At 42.6% G+C, this 14735-nt stretch overlaps 1 protein-coding gene across 5 annotated transcripts in view; it reads left to right on the top strand.

The window, feature by feature from the left end:
* KIAA1210 (KIAA1210 ortholog) overlaps positions 1-14735 on the top strand; it is a 292927-nt gene that overhangs the window by 245343 nt on the left and 32849 nt on the right. The window lies entirely within an intron of this gene.

The following is a 14735-nucleotide window of genomic DNA, read 5'->3' as shown; positions in this document are numbered from 1 at the left end:
ATTCTGCAATGTTAATTGAATGGTTAAAAAAAAAAAAATACTTTTTGCAAAATGTAATCCAAAAAGGTTATACCCTAATATTTATTGTAATATGCATCCCTGTTAACTTACTACTAAAGCCAAATTCTAGTTGAACAGCACTAAACTTCAGCCTGACTGGTGGATACTGTTCAACCTGAATGGTGGAAAATTTTTGAATGCACAGCAGCACTCCGAAGGAGGGATTTGAACTTGACCTCTGGAAGGTTTTTCTGCTATTTAGCACTGCACTACTTTAACTGGCAACTGCGTGGTCATGCAACACTGTATGCAAATGAAATTTATATAATTTTGTTCACACAAATAGAGCTTTCCTTTGGTGGTATTTGATCACCACTGGGTTTTTTAAAATTTAAAAAAAAATTTTTTTTAAAATTTTATTATATAAACAAAAATTCCTAAAATTTTGAAAAAAAACCCTAATATTTTCTACTTTCTGCTATAAAACCTAGCCAATGAAAAAAAAAGAAAAAAAAAGAATAAATCGCATTTCTTCATAAATTAAGGCCAAAAATGTATTCTGCTACATGTTTTTGGTTAAAAAAAATCCCAATAAGTGTATATTAACAGGTTTGTGTGAAAGTTATATCGTCTAAAAAGTATGGTATACATATTGGAATTTATTGTGATATGGTGGCAGACAATCTGACGCTAACACACACTATCTGTGAGGGTCACTAACTGACACTAACATCGCTAGTGACACTAATACAATGCTTAGTGATAATACTGCATACTGACACTAGCTGGGAAGGAGTTAACATCTAGGGTCAATCAAGGGGTTAACTGTGTGCCTAACGGTGTGTAATGTGTGCTGCTTCTGGCTGTGATTCATCCAGGTCGCTGTTCCCTATACACAGAGTTCTGTGCTTTTGTAAACACAGACATCTGTCTGTGACTTGCTCAAATCAGCTGCCAAACTCATGTTTTTTCAAATCGCAGCACGGGTCAGCAGGAGGCGCGTGCATGCAAGCCCCAAACCTGGAAGCAAGCTGGTAATGTACAGGGATGTGGTCCAGCCTGCCTGTGCTGCCCATCCTCTGTAAGTCTTCTGTGGGTGGGTAGCAAGTAGTTCATGTGTATGCTTTTTTTATAACTTGGCTAGGCTTCTTGGTTCCCAGACATCTCCAGGAAGTTCTTTCTGTCCACTTAATATAAAAATGTACACTTTCTGTTGCTTTAATGTGAGGCTTATGCCGCGTACACAAGGACGGATTTTCCGACGGGAAATATTGGATGTGAGCTTGTTGTCGGAAAAAGTCCGACCGTGTGTATGCTCCATCGAACGTTTGCTGTCGGACTTTCTGCCAACAAATGTTTGCTAGCAGGTTCTCAAATTTTCCGCCAACAAAACTTTGTTGTTGGAAAGTTCAATCGCGTGTACACAAGTCAGACACACAAAAGTTCACGCATGCTCGGAATCAAGCAGAAGGAGCCGCACTGGCTATTGGACTTCCTCTTTTTCGGCTCGTTGTACGTCACCACGTTCCCACGTTCTTAATTGTTATCCAACATTTGTGTGACTGTGTGTATGCAAGACAAGTTTGAGCCAACATCCTTCGAACAAAAATCCACGTTTTTGTTAGCGGAAAGTCCGATCGTGTGTACGGGGCATTAGAGTTTTTTTAAATTAAAGCTGAACTCCAGGTATAGATTTCATTGCATAGTTATGTAGCCGTGTGCTGCTGCCGACTATGTGTAATCCCCTGCTTTCCCCCTGCCGGGCTGCTTTGTATGTAGTGAGTGCAGTGTGGTGCTCATTTGGATTGACAATGCCTGTAAAGAGAGCAGAATATGGCCTGGCCATCTCATGCCCAATCGGGAGGATGTTCAAAAGAGTAGCAGACCCAAAGTAACATGAGGAGGTGGCATCCAAACCCTGTTCCTCTTGAGTTACTCTCCAAAAATGATGCTTCTGCGGAAGAGCGCCACCTATCGTGGAGAAAGTAGACTGTACACCTTCATTTACACAGAGAGTAATGCAACCCACTTTTTTCTTCCTCAGTGCTGGCTGTTCTATGGTTGTGTATGTTTGCTCCTACTCTCCCCCCTCCCTTTTGGCAGTGCAGTGTGGATCCAATCAGAGGGCAGGAGAAAGAGACAATGATGGGAATTGAAGTTCTTAAAGGGGCGATGGATGTTGCTTGTTAATGGAGGCTGGCAGACTGTGAACTTCAATTCCCATAAATCTTTGTACCTAGAGGAGGAGGAGGTTTAATGTTTTCCAAACTGATCTTGACCCAGTAGTCTAGGAAAGAAAATGATGAGGACAGATCTGTTGTGAGGGTCTGTGCCTCACAAGGCACTGGAGCTATTAGGAGCTAAGAGGACCTGTTGCTGTGCCTGCTCTCCCACATCAAGGAGAGGGGACGGACCTGCATCTGAGCCTGCTGAAGCTGCCTACAGAGACTGGTTTGAGAGGGAGAGTTGCTGCATCCTGAAGGTACCAGCTGAAAGACTGCGTCTTGTGTGAGAATCTGGGACCCGATCACTGGGAACTGCTGATCACTAAGCCATTGGAACCCAATTAACCACTTGCCAAGAAATAGTGAGCTGAACTACATGTCCTAAATGCCTGCCACGTGTTAGCCCAAACGGTGACTGCTTCTGCTTAGCATCTACTTATGCCGCGTACAGACGATCGGAATTTCCGACAACCAAACCGTGGATTTTTCTCCGACGGGTGTTGGCTCAAACTTATCTTGCATACACACGGTCGCACAAATGTTGTCGGAAATTCCGATCGTCAAGAATGTGCTGTCGTACGACAGCACTATAAAGAGGAAGTTCAATAGCCAGTGCACCACCCTTTGGGTTCCTTCTGCTAATCTCGTGTTTAGTAGAAGTTTGGTGAGGGACGATTCATGCTTTTCTGCCTCGTGCTCTTCAGATCGTTACTGCTCTTCAGTTTGTGCTTGTGGCTTCGTATCTGTTCTTCAGTGCGTGTTGTCAGTTTGTTTCTGATTTTAAGATTGTTCTTCTCAGGTTCTTTCTGATTTTCAGTGCATTCTGTTAGTTTGTTCTGACCAGCCAACCATTTTGAAGCCAAATTGCGGGTACGTACTTGTCATAGAGTTCGTGCTGTGCAGGGGCCTTGGTGTTGGGGTTCTTACTTTGACCCAAGTCCAGTTCATGAACAGGACGAGGAGGAGTTCATGGACCAAGAACTGGTTGCTCCAGCGTGACCAATTCTCTCATATGCTTTTGTTGCGGGAGATCCAGGAGAATAATCCTGATGATTTCAGGAATTACCGTATTTATTGGCATATAACACGCGGCGGCGTATAACAGGCACCCCAAGTTTTGGAGGGAATTTTAAGGAAAAATACTTACATTTAAATGCCCATCAATGCAACCTTATCAGTGTCCATCTGCATGCTTGTCTAGTGTCATTTGCAGCCTTGTCAGTGTCATTTGCAGCCTTGTCAGTGTCTTGTCAGTGTCATTTGCAGCCTTGCCAGTGTCATTTGCAGCCTTGCCAGTGTCATTTGCAGCCTTGCCAGTGTCATTTGCAGCCTTGCCAGTGTCATTTGCAGCCTTATCAGTGTCCACTTGCAGCCTTGTCAGTGTCCACCTGCAGCCTTGTCAGTGTCCACCTGCAGCCTTGTCAGTGTCCACCTGCAGCCTTGTCAGTGTCCACCTGCAGCCTTGTCAGTGTCCATCTGCAGCCTTATCAGTGTTCACCTGCAGCCTTGCAGCCTTGTCAGTGACATTTACAGCCTTGCCCAGGCTTCAGTTAAACTGCAGTGACTTGTCAGTGTCACTGCAGTTTGAAAATACACAGAGCCAGCTTTTCTAGGCTATTCTCGTAGTCCCGCCCAGACTGGGCATGACTGTGAGCGGAGCCGAGCGCCGCCGATATACATATATAGCCGAGTGTACTCAGCTAGGTTCGGCTAGCTCCGCTCACAGTCACGCCCAGTCCCTGTGTTATGTCAATCATAGGGCAGGACTGGGCGTGACTGTGAGCGGAGCTAGCCGAACCTAGCTGAGTACACTCGGCTATATATGTATATCGGCGGCCGGCTCGCTCTGCTCACAAACAGCGGGGGGGATCGGCGTATAACACGCACCCACGATTTTCCCCTGATTTTAAGGGGAAAAAAGTGCGTGTTATACACCGATAAATACGGTATCTCCAGATGACGGACCCCGTTTTTCACCATCTGTTGGCTTTGCTGTCCCCTTATATTACCAAGCAGGACACCTGCATGCGGCAAGCCATCACTCCCGAGCAGAGGCTCGTCGCCACCTTGCGGTACATGGCGGCGTGGAGAATTCTACAGGACATCAAGTTCTCAACAGGCATCTCCCCCCAGGCTCTGGGAATCATTATTCTAGAGACCTGTTCTGCCATCATTCAGGTCCTGCAGAAGGACTATATTAGGGTAAGTTTTATCCTTTAACATCACATTCTATGTATTTAATGTTTGCTAATGTATTGTATTTATTTCATCATTCCCTAATTACCATGATTGTAATATGCTGTGAGTGTCCTCTTTATCCCTATGCATGCTGGAAGCTTTTAAAGTTCCTTTTTTGTCCTTCGTGCATATTTGCCTTCACTAACCTCCCCAGCATGCTATCCTGGGCCCATAAACACCTAGCCTACTCACTTAACAATGTTTTTTCTCAGCTCCATTGTAGTGCTTACCGTAAACACCCCTAAAATGTGTTTAAGTGTTATTTTTGTCCTTAAATTCAGGCAGAGTGCAAGATTTTTTTTGGGGGGGGGGGGGCCCAAACTCATTTGGAACCCTCCCTCTTCCCCAACCACTAAGTCAACTGATACCAATCCTCTATCTGCTGACTTTGCCAAACCCATATACACTATACCTACCTCTTTTGCGTTCATATTTATGGATGAATTCACCAAAGCATGTAGTGCAAGGGCCTGCCTAAATACTTTCAAATGGTAATGTTTAAAGTTTTGTTCTCCTATTATCTTGATAGGTAATTGCAGAATGTAAAAATGTGCTTCAATTTGTACAGTGTGTATTCATATTTTTGTATTATGACACTTCTTACCTGTCCAGTGGGCTGCCAATAGTGTAAGTAAGGAGGGGCTGGCCAAAGTAACACACATCATTTATGCATTCAGCTCTCAATGAAGTGGAGAGGGTTACCTGTCCAAAACATCCTGTCCTAAAATTTTTACAATGGGTCATCAGAGGGTGTAAGGAATCTGATAAGTGGACCTTATACTTTTGTCTTTAATTACTCCTTAAAATAAATGTTATACTGATGTTGGCCAAGAATGTTTGTGTCTAATCTGCTTGCAATGTTATGTGCAAAAGTACAATTTTTTTTTCCCCTGTTTGACTCCACAGTTTCCTTCAAACCCACAGGAATGGCAGACTGTGGTATCCCACTTCACCCAGCGGTGGGACTTTCCTAACTGCAGAGGGGCAATAGATGGGAAACATGTCCACATTGTCCCACCCCCCAACTCGGGGTCATACTATTATAACTATAAGGGGTTTAATAGTATTGTGATGTTGGTGGTGGTGTTGGCAACATACGAGTTTTTGTATGTGGACGTGGGGAAGAATGGCTGGATGTTGGATGGTGGAGTCATCGCACAGATGGAGTTTTACACACGTCTCCAGAATGGTGGCTTGGGTTTGCCACTTGCGGAAGACAACGTGGCTGGTCTTCCGTTTGTGCTCGACGCTGATGAAGCGTTTGGGCTAGGTGAACATCTGATGAGGCCATTTCCCATGAGGACCCTCACCCCGAACCAGAGGGTTTTTAACTACCGGCTGGCCAGAGCCAGAAAAGTGGTGGAGAATGCTTTCGCCATAAAGGCCAGCCGGTTCCACCTATTTCTAACACCAATCCACATGGCGGAATATAAACTGACCCATATTGTGCTTGTTTGTTGCCGTCCTGGCTTGCCCCTCCCAAAGCGCCCGTGAAATGAGACAAAAATATCTGGAGTACTTTGCGGGTAGGGGGGCCATTGATATGCTAGCAAATGTGTGAAACACTTTTAAAATAAATTTTTATTTTAAACTGAACTAATACTTCATTTGATTTACTGCTTGTGTTTCTTTTAGCTGTCCCCTAGGTTCTCCAATGGGCTTTTCTTTTTGACCATTTTCTTCAATAGTGCAAACGTTATTTATTTGATACATGAGGTGACAATCTCTTCTTCAGCTAACTATTATGTTGTGGGTCTGCTACACACACACACCTTGTTTTTGTTGTTAATGTATGTACTGCATTAATGAGAAAAATAATCATCCTTTTCAGCACCATGAATTGTTTTGAGTGCCTAAAATGGCCTGATTGGGGCCAATTTTAGAGGACTGTGGGGGTTATTTACTAAAGGCAAATCCACTTTGCACTACAAGTGCACTTGAAACTGCACTGAAAGTGCACTTGTAGTGCAAAGTGGATTTGCCTAGTAAATAACCCCCATTGTCACTGTAAACACCAACTTACTCCAAAAACCGGTATTGAGCATTGAAAGAAGAAGCCACACATTGTTTCAAAATTTTATTTTTATTGGGTTATAAAGGAGAAAAGATACATGTAAACTCGTTACATAATGCACATTAAATCAGTAAGGAAAATGCAATGTTAACAAACATACAAAAAGAAGACAATGTAGAACACATAGATGAATGTAAGCAATGTCCACAGATACAGGACACAGGGGTGCACTGTATCACTTATCAAAAATTATAAACAACTTATAGGTGTATATTAGAGTCCAAAACCAGAGAACAGTCAAGAATAATCAATAGAAGGCCGTTAAAGTATCTATTGGCATATTTACAATGGGGAAAGGGGGAGAGAGGATGAACAGAGACACCGTTATGTTAATATAAATATAAATTGTAAATTAGGAGGCAGTGGTTGATGCGTGAGTCCCATATTCCGATAGATCCCAAGGCTCCCACACTTTAGTAAATTGGGGAATGGAATCATGTACAGATGCCATTAGGAACTCCATCCTCCAGGTCTCAGCCACTAATTGCTGAAATCTTGACCATGGAGGAGGTGTAAGCCACACATTGAGTATAAAACATTTTACTCCAAGCACATTCATATGTGCGTTAGAAAAGGGTTTTTGAACAAACCAACATCTTTGGTGTATAACATTTTTATGTTTGACATTATAAATATCCTTTTTTTAGTTAAACAGGCATGTTTAAAACCATAACATACACAACTCAGGAACTTACAAAGTTCAACTTTGAAAAAGTGAAGGCAATATCAGACATTAGTATGTTAAAACTCTGTTGATCTTGCGTTCATCAGATGGGGTGATGTCACCCCTGTAAAAGCCAAATTTTGAAGATGCACAAAAATTGGGAGTCATGTGGATTTCACTCCTGATCCCACGCCTAATGTCAACATGTGCTAGCTCCCATCATGGGGGGATCAATGGACGTGTTTTGGGGGTGCAACCCCTTCCTCTCACCTACTTGAGTTGCGAGGAAGGGATTGCACCCACACAACGCATACATTGATATCCCGTGATGGCAGATAGCACATGTTGACACACTGTGTGCATCTTCAAAATTTGGCTTTTAAAATACTTTAAAATAACAAATTTCAGTACAAAACGGTACAATTTTTGTGTGTTTTAGGTTCTGCCTTAAACGTCAATAATGTTCTTCATTTTTTGTTGAACATCATTGATGTCTTCCTTTATCTTTTCTAAATCACGATTGCACACCATGATCTCCCCGATGAGGACGTGTGCACTTGCACTGGTGAAATGAGTTTCTTCTTCCACAACATCCACATCACCTAAAAAAAAAAAAAAAAAACACACCATGTATTATAAATATGCAGACATACATCTATTACCTGAAGCTGTGGTCTCAGACACTCACCTGTTGTGGTCACTATTTCAACCACTTCATGATCCTCTCCTCCCTCCACATCCTCAGGTTGTGGTGTGGTGACTTCCCCTTCTTTAGGAGGTTGGGGGTCCCTGGTGTCCTCAGATGTCCCGAGTCTTTTCTCCCCTATGTGAATTAAAAAAAAGGTATACTTAGCACACAGATATTTGAGACAAGAAATAGGAATATAAAACATTGCTTGGAAGTGTCGTACAATTGTCTGTTTTGGCAGAGTTCCAAGCTGAATGCATGATTTTTTTCCCTTTCTTCAAACTGGAATACTTACCTTTTTTGGTAAAGTATCACACATGTAGAGACCCCTAGTATCCACTGGAGCACCTGCTTGGGACACCCTAAAAAGGGTGTTCTGGTGTCCCACACTAGTGCTCCTGCGTCCAGATTTGTAAACAGCTGCTGAGTGTCCTCTCCTTACACTGAATCAAGTTTGCATTTCATTCTAGTTACAAACACATCTAGACAACAAACTTCTTTTAATACAAATAGGCATGAACAAATGTAGTTAACTTGCATATGCCAAAAACATCGTATTAGTGGGCGAACAAATGATGTTTACATACGAACAATTACTGTGCCCACAAACCTGAAACTTGGCATTTTAAACTGTACAACAGTAAAGAAACCATCGACCATCGTTTCCTCAGTTGCTCCTTGGATCATCGTACCCCAAAATTCTTCTGCAGACTTTTCACAACTTTAGTCATGATCTTGGCCTTTCTCACATTTGGGTTTCTATACGGTCCATATTTCCCGTCATAGTCGGCCCTCTTCAAGATGTCCACCATCTCTACAAAGGCCATATTTGAGGCCTTATATCTTGGGACGGGACGTTTGTGGCTCCGGGCTTTCATCGTTGCTGCTACTCTCATGCACCTGCTCTGTCTCTGCCATGTGCTCTCCCACTGCGCCAAAAGAGAAGGGGCGGGGAATATACTAGAAAGAAGGTCAGGGGCGGAGTTTCACGCATGCAAAGTGTATATAAAGCATAACACACGTGCATCGTACATACGATCTGTGAGCAGAGGATGGAGTAGCGTAAGCACCGATCGTGCTAACGAAGGTAACATTTTAACTTGGGGCATCAGTGGCCTATACTGCTTATAGATTCAGGCCTATTTTAGGACAAGATTATGAGAGTTTAGCCTGACATTAGGGTTTGTCTTGCGTTGTCTTGCAGAGAATATGGATAAATTCAATGCCCAAGACTTCCTCCCCAACTTCATTGATAAATACAGAGAGCTGCCCTGTCTATGGCAGGTGAAACACCCTTTTTATAATAACAAACTAAAGAGGAAGGCAGCGCTTGATCAACTGTTGGAATTGGTGAAGCCGGTGATTCCCACGGCAGACATCACCTATTTGAAGGCCAAAATTGCTGGCCCGAAGAGCACATATAAAAGAGAGCGCAAAAAGGTCCAGGATTCCATGAGATCAGGAGCAGCAGCAGATGACGTTTATGTCCCAAGGGCTCTGGTACTACAACAGACTGCAGTTTTTGTCAGATCAGACTGAAATCAGGCCATCACTCTAAACCCTTCCTTCCACTCTTCCTTCCACACTTCCTTCCACCTCAGATGAGGCTTCCGAAGTCCAACCTGGGCCTTCCACCCAGGAAGATGTGGAGGAGCCCAGCTTGAGCCAGGTATAGCATTGTTCAAAATATTTCTGGTGAAAAATTGAATTGTTAACTAGATGTTATTATTGATCACTAATTTCTGATTTAACAAAGTGGTTTACATGTTAATAGACAGTAGTAGCCAAAAATGATTGGGACAAGAATGAAAAATGCTGGGGTCAGAATGATAGACTTTTCTATTTGTTAACATTGAAATTGCCACAGTCATGAGCTCAAAATTGTGTGTGATTGATTACAAAAAATATAAAACTATGTCCCATCTCAGCCAGGAGGAGACCATGGAAAGTCTCAGCCAGGAGGTGGCGGGGGAAAGTGGCAGCCAGGAGGTGGCCATGCTCAGTAGCCTGACCGAATCACAGGTTCCTCCCCTCCGCCTTCCAACAAAAAGGCCCAGGAAGGGGAGGAACGTGGAGGAGTCAGCGCTTGGTTTAATTCGGCAGACTACTGCGGTCCTCACAACCCCCAGTGTTCAAGAGGCCTTTGCATCAATGACGGCCAGTAAGATGCAGGAAATGGAGGTGGGCCAACGCCTCATCAGTGAGGAGCTCATATTTCAAGTCCTAAATAAAGGGGTGATGGGCGAACTCACAAAAAAAAAATTACGTATGTGAGTTGGACCATACTCTTCCTCCACCTCCTGCCACAACTCCAACACCACAGCCACAGCGTGGAAGGAAGACAAGAAAGTGATGGCCTGGGTTTGGTGTGGTCTGGCAAAAGATGCAGGCTGTTGTAAGACCACAGCCTCGGGACATATATGTCATCTGCTGCTGCTCCCGATTTCTCAGAGTCCTGGACCGGTTTGTGCTCCCTATTAAATGGACTCCTCAGGCTACCAATTTTGCATGTCAAAAAATTGATGTCTACCCTGGGGTACAAAGGCTTCGCCAATTTCAACAGTTTCTCCAGCGTTGCCTTCCTCTTTATTTTGGTATGACCTCTAATAAATTTCTAATTTTTCATCATTGGCTATGTGTTTTACTTCAAAAAGGACAGTTTGTGAGTAGGCAGAGGTTAACAAATACAAGATAATAATGGTGTTGTGGTAACTTGACACACAAAAGGACAAAAAAATATTATGGAGATCACTAGAAAAAAAAATTCAGAATATCTTGATTAAAAAAAAAAAAAAAGTGGTTCACTATAAAAAAATAAATAAATAAAAATAAACATTATTCTGGAGATCTGGCGAAAATTAAAATAAAAGATTATTCAGGAGATCACGATAAATAATAAATAAATCAGTTTGTCAGAACTCTGTGTGAATATCAGCACCAAAACAACTTCATTATTCTAGCATTATATAGAAGAAGAGAATGCATTGCTTTTAAAGATGAAAAACTTTGCAGCGTAATGAATGTGCTATCTCCATTACGAACGCTAGTTTTACCAGACCGAGCGCTTCCGTCTTGTACTTGATCCAGAGCATGCATGGAATTTTGTGCGTCAGAATTGTGTACACATGCTCGGAATTTTGGACAAGTTTTTTAGTTGGAAAATTTGAGAACCAGCTCTCAAACAGTTGTTTCGACAGCAAACGTCCGAGCATACACACGGTCGGAATTTCCGACAACAAGCTCACATGGAACATTTGTTGTCAGAAATTCCGATCGGCATTACACTCTTAAAGGGGTTATAAACCTTCGTGTTTTTTCACCTTAATGCATCCTATGTATTAAGGTAAAAAAACACCTGGCAGTGACCGGCCCCCAAGCCCCCCTCCCCCCCGTTTTACTTACCTGAGCCCTGGAACTTAACCTGGAGGGGAAGCGCTGTTGATTGGCTCTTGATTGGATAGATTGATAGCAGCGCAGCCATTGACTCCCACTGCGCCGGGGCGGGGCCAAGTCATACATTCGGCGGTTATAGATGCCAAATGCTGGACTCGGCAGCGCGCCCGCAAGGTAAGCCCCTTGGGAGAACGCTTCTCCTAGGGGGTTATCTGATGTGGGGAGGAGCCGCGAGAGCCACCGAGGGACCCCAGAAGATGAGGTTCGGGGCAACTCTGTGCAAAACGAGCTGCACAGTGGAGGTAAGTATGATATGTTTGTCATTTAAAAAAAAAAAATGAACCCTTACAATCACTTTAACCACTTCAGCCCCGGAAGGATTTACCCCCTTCCTGACCAGAGCACTTTTTGCGATACGGCACTGCGTCGCTTTAACTGACAATTGCGCGGTCGTGCTGCGTTGCACCCAAACAAAATTGACATCCTTTTTTTCCCACAAATAGAGCTTTCTTTTGGTAGTATTTGATCACCTCTGCGGTTTTTATTTTTTGCGCTATAAACAAAAAATGTGACAATTTTGAAAAAAAGCAATATTTTTTACTTTTTGCTATAATAAATATCCCCAAAAAATATATAAAAAAACTAATTTCTTTTTCAGTTTAGGCCGGTATATATTCTTCTACATATTTTTGGTAAAAAAGACCCCGCCATAAGCATATATTGATTGGTTTGCGCAAAAGTTATAGTGTCTACAAAATAGGGGATAGATTTATGTAATTTTTAATTCTTTTTTTTTATTAGTAATGGCAGCGATCTGAGATTTTTATCATGACTGCGACATTATGGCGGACACATCGGACACTTTTGACACTATTTTGGGACCATTGTCATTTATACAGTGATCAGTGCTATACCAGGTACTTTCAGGCATGTTCAGGGCTACCCCATTCACTAGAGATGCAAGCACCCACATGCTCTGGGGATTGCATGCAGAGTGTGTGCATAAGGACCCGTTTACCCTTTTTTAGTTTGTTGATGCTGCTACAGAGACTCTAGCTGCAACTAATGTAGTTAGATTTTATGTTGCTATAGACTTTGAGTGCCAGTTAGTGGGACATTGACCAATAGTACCTTTATGTCAGTATAAATGTCTGTTTACTGATTTATACTGTGTTGCTTTGAGTTGCCATAATATATTCAACTGAGTTACCGCTAAGCTGTTTGTGGCCTTATTTCTGATGATTCTAAAAGAGTGGTAGACTGCGAACCTTTATGTGCACAGGTTTAGATGGCTTTAGTACTATATATGACCAAGCGTGTCAGTGGGGACCAAGCCGTTTGGAAAGTCATGGCAGAATCGAGGACCCATCATCACCCACGGTTCCTGCAGGGGTAAGCGCTACAATTGGACCATTGTAAGTATGGTATGCATATACCATACCTGCTGTAGAAGCAGAGTAGTATTAGTCATTGCTATGACAGTGATCACTGCTGTCTTCCAGGTACTGTGCTGAGCAGCATTCTCAGAACACCTTGCATTTTTCCTCAACAAGTGAAAAGTGTTCTCTGATTGGACGACGTGGATATTGTGACATCACCCCACCTGTCTACCTTGTATAATAAATAAATACTTTCCATTAATTGAGAAATATGTAAGGCATTCTGTAAATGGTGGCAGTGCTGAGCTATTACTATGCAGAAAGGAACCTGCTCTGCTTGGGACCCAGAAGGCAATGGCAATTTTCCGATTCGGCACTGTTCCCATAGGTATGTTACATACCTACTTACCTTGGGCCAAGCCGGAGCATTGTAACTGCAACAAAAGCTATACCTGGAGTTCAGATTTTAACATCACCTTGCCCATATAGATGCAAATATTAAATAAAACACCAGCCATAGTTTTGGATAGATGTTTTTGATGTCCAGCATGAGGGAGATTTCAAATCACTTCCTATTCCTGTGACAGCAGGATAACAGTTGAGGAAGCAATTTTCACTAAAACAGGAAGACTTATGTAATAATGTGTTAAAAGAGAATCTAACCATATCCTATTTATTGAGAGCAAAACTATTTTGTTGCAGTCTATGTTCCAACTAGAAAGATTTGGCATCACTTCCTTTCCCAGTGGGGACACAAACTACAAGTAAAACCTGACAAAGAGTCTATCCTTCTCCACTCTGTACAAAACTAAGACAAATATGTCAGCTGAAGTTGGGCTTAAGTCACATAAAGTGAGCTTAATAAGGGCCCAAATTTAACAGATGGGTGCAACTGTTATATCAGCAACCAACTGCCCGAGTGGTGGCTAATGGATGCCCCTCTCGGGAATTTGGCCTAAGCAGAGGTACGAGACAGGGATGCCCGCTCTCGCCTTTGCTGTATGCTTTGGCATCGGAACCCCTCGCCGTGTCCATCCGTACTAACCAGGAGATAATAGGTTTGACATTCGGATCCCTTACCGAGAAAATTAGCCTATATGCAGATGACACTCTCCTCTACCTGGCAGACCCTGGACTCTCTCTACACACAGCTCTTAATGTATTTGAGCAATTTGGGACATTCTCGGGCTTGAGGATTAATTGGGGTAAATCACAGATATTACCAATTGATAGTTTTCCACCTACAGAATCACAGGCTAATTTACCCCTTCAACGGGTGGATATAATAAAATACCTTGGCGTTAAAATATCCAAGAATCCAGCAGACTATATCTCCTTGAATATCGAACCATTATTCTCCCTAATTAAATCTAAGATCCAGGTCTGGTCCCGCCTCCCTTTAGGAATATGGGGCAGAGTCAATTTAATAAAGATGGTACTACTGCCTAAGGTACTGTACTGTACGTCCTATGGCACACTCCAGTATATCTACCCCTTAAGTATTTTAAACTATTAGAAACACTACTTAAACCATTTATATGGGGGAAATCTAGACACAAACTCTCATGGCAAACACTTAAAAACTCAACGGACATGGGTGGAACAGCACTACCTGATTTTAACCAATACTATATAGCGTCACAGCTATCCCAACTATTTCACATTTACAAAACTGACAAGGAACGCTTTCTCATTCTGCTGAGCCCCCGTTGGGTTCAGCATACTGGGGACCCAATAAACGGGATAGCAGTGGGCGTAGGGAACACACAGACAAAAGATTATAGACATTCCTTGCTATATCATTATAGACGCATATGGGAATTAGCTTCTTCTAAACTAGAGACACCATCATTTAATGACTATACACCACTTTGGCATAATAAGCTGCAGGAACTTAATGGAGTCCAGAACTCAGACTTATGGGCAGCCAAGGGCATATACTATTTACACCATCTGTTCACAAATGGAACTTTTAAAACGTTTGAGGCACTTAAGATGGAGTTCCAGATTCCGAATCAAATTTTTTTTGTCATCTCCAGATCCGCTATGCGATCCAAACACAGTTTTCACCGGG

Source organism: Aquarana catesbeiana, linkage group LG09 (genome assembly GCF_042186555.1).
Source record: "Aquarana catesbeiana isolate 2022-GZ linkage group LG09, ASM4218655v1, whole genome shotgun sequence".
NCBI lineage: Eukaryota > Metazoa > Chordata > Amphibia > Anura > Ranidae > Aquarana > Aquarana catesbeiana.
The sequence above is the reverse complement of the archived record's forward strand: the minus strand, read 5'-3'. Positions and strand labels throughout refer to the sequence as shown.